Source organism: Lonchura striata, chromosome Z, assembly GCF_046129695.1.
Source record: "Lonchura striata isolate bLonStr1 chromosome Z, bLonStr1.mat, whole genome shotgun sequence".
NCBI classification, from domain to species: Eukaryota; Metazoa; Chordata; class Aves; order Passeriformes; family Estrildidae; genus Lonchura; species Lonchura striata.
This window is the reverse complement of record NC_134642.1, coordinates 29,580,180-29,583,478: the sequence shown is the minus strand read 5'-3', so window position 1 is coordinate 29,583,478 and position 3,299 is coordinate 29,580,180.

Below are 3,299 nucleotides of genomic sequence, written 5' to 3'. Positions count from 1 at the left end.
ATTGTCTGTTGGATTTTTTTCTCAGGACTTACCACATCCATCCCAAATCAAGAAGTTTTTATCTTTTTTCTCTAAAAATATATCTATATCTATATCTATATCTAATCTCTATCTCTATCTCTATCTCTATCTATATCTATATCTATATCTATATCTATATCTATATCTATATCTATATCTATATCTATATCTATATCATCTATCTAGATCTAGATAGATAATATAGATATATCTATATAGATACTATAGATAATATAGATCTACATCTATATTATGTATATCTATATCTACACCTGTCTATATTTGTATCTTTAAGAAGATTTTTCATGCATTAAGTATTATGAAACTGATTGATGATTCACAATTGAAATTATTTGGTGATTTAGTCCAAAACTTGCTGCTGAAATGTTGGTAAGATGATGCACTAAAACTTAATCTCTATTAAAGTGATCAGACCAGGACACCCATGTTTAAACATTTATTAAAGAAATATTTAGATTGGGTTTTATATGCTGTGGTGCAGATATAAGCTAAAAATTTCTTTCACTTGAAACACAGTATATTAGTTTTTCTAATTAATTTGCAATATTGTTAGAAGATGGTCCTTATGACATGTAAACCAAGCATACCTGATTCTAAATAAATGTTCCTGCTTAGTCAAAGTAGGGAGTATGGAAATAGTGAAGAATGTAAATTCTGGGGTTTTTGTTGTTGTTCTTGTTATTTTCAACTACTAAAGAAACACTTTTCTCATCTACAGCACTAATTTTACACTATATACAATTCCATCTTTTTCTGTGAGAAATGTTCTAAAAACTTTTAACCAAAAGGAAAAGAAACATACTAATATTGCATAAGGATGGTTATTTTGAACCAGTTTGCAGATATTTTCATACTCAGAGACCACAGCAAAGGTAAGAATGTCAGGCTTGAACATCAGCTACATCCTCCAGCCCCCAGACAAACCAAACTCTGGTCCATCATGTCACTATGGTGCTTCTGTACTATAACAGAACCTGTGGGTCAAAATCAGAGTTGAATGTCACTGACTGCACAAAATAAAAAGTAAAATGCCAGCTCCTATCCTATCTGTGTAGATGTTCTACATTTATCACATGATCTAACATGTTTCCATCTCAGGTAGCTGGGCGGTGGGATCCAGACTGTCTTTGCCTTTACTAGATGGCTTGTGCAAAGTGACACTGCCCTGGGCATTCCTGTTCATGCTTTTCTCTCCCTGCATGCCTATTTCTCCTTTTCTCCTGCAGGAACAGGGAGAGGTCATGTTGCAGTTGACATTTTTGCCTCTAAACTATGTTTAGCCTATTTATACTTGAGCCCTTGACTAGTGCTGAGCTTTCTTCCAGCTAAGTATTTAGAACAGACTCTAAACACTAACACTGTGCTTTGAGTTTTCTATATTCTAAAAGCGATAATAACATGTTGTTGGACTTGCTGTGTTGCTGTTCCTAAATGCACAGCTCTGTCCCATCTTTCTCTGTCTGACTGGAATAACAAGAGCAGACCGGTTTCACTTGCAGGTTCTCACTGACAAGTACATCATTATTATTCTTGCCAGAACAGCAGTATTTTTTTCATCATTATAACTGTTAGATTCACCTCATCATCCTTTCACCCTTTCTACCAATAAAAATAACAACAGACATGAAATGTGTCCATTAAGAATAGTAGGCTTCTCCATAGTATCACCAAAGAACTGGGATACTGTGTTGTCCAAAAGTAAGGAAATACAGTAATTGATGTGATGCTTTTAATGATGACCTCCTTGTAGTTTTAAAAATTTATTTATCTGTTTTTCATGTGAAAGTCATAGGCTTTTTAGCATTACTTTCCACACTTTTATTTTTCCCTGGGTCTAAAGATTACTGTTTTATTAGTAAGAGAGACAACTGAAGAAGCAGAAATGTGAAACTTGTGCATGGTATAGAAGCAGTAGGATGCAAAACTGGCATAGAGATAGGATATATTTATATAAAGAATTTTTTTTTGAGTTTAATAACACCTTGTAAAAATGCAGTTCTTATAAAATTTTCCACAAATTATCTTAAAGCAAGTATGGACTGTAGAAACAGCTCTGAACAAGTGCAGTCCATATTACTCCAGAAGTTGTAACATGTAAATCCTTAAAGTGCATCTTTGAAATATACATAAATTCTTAGTTAAAACCTCATCAGTACAAAGCTTATTGGCATGGGTAGAAACATTTTGGAGATAGGGGATTTCTTTCTTTTCCTCTTTGTTTGGTTAAAGTGACATATAGCACTAAAAATGCTGTGGGGATCCAATTTCAACTTTGAGGATTCCAGAAGGCCTTCAGTCATGACAACAGCTTGTCAGATTTTTGTAATGTTGGAGTCTGGCTAGAAAACAATAATTTTGTCTAGGAAAACACTGACAATGTCTTTTATTGCTATATTCACCAGATAGTTTATTTCACATTTAAGTGCAAAATTGCACTTTCCAATAAAAGCAGGAAAGAGCAGAGAGATGATCCCATGATAACAAAGTCTGCACTTCAGAAACACTAGGTGTTTCCAGGCATGGGGGCAAAGCTGGATCAGCTACCCCATGGGGCTTTAGCCCCAGCACCTGCCTGCAAGCCCAGTCCAGTGCAGCCGGGCAGTCACAGCCTCTTTCCTGCAGCCCGGCACAAGAAATAATCACAAGAAAACTTGTGATTATTTCTCTAAAGTGGAGTATCTCCAGCAGAAAAGTGAGGATAGAGAATGGCTCCACAGTCATTGTGGTCTTTTGTTCCCAATGAATCTGATTGGTGTGGGCATATGCCCATCCTTCTCATCCCACAGAATTGCCCTGACACTGGTTCTTCACGTCTGTGTTTTTGCTGATGTTGTCAAAAGCATTCCATTCCTGGAAAATAATCAGCTTAACCAACTGTCATTTTTAGATGGAAAAACCGTGTCCTCAAAAATGCTTCTACCCGCTGTACTGGGCACGTCTCATTCATGTACTCAACCGTGTTGCTTCAGAAGGATTTTTCATAGCAGCTGGTTTTTGTGAAACCCTCATCCCCATGATTTTAATTGGGGAAAATAGTAGCACAAAACTGAGGGGGACTGCTATGAATTCTTTGAGATGTTTAAGCTGCCACTCAGAAATCAGACCCTATAAACACAAAGCTACTACAGACATCAAGGTGGCCAGCTAATGTAAAAAAGCAGTCTTAAAAAAATTGGCATTTTTTCTTCAGATTTCTCAGAGTTATTAGTGCTGATGACATGTCTGCCAGCTTTGCAGAAACAGGAAACTTCCAACAC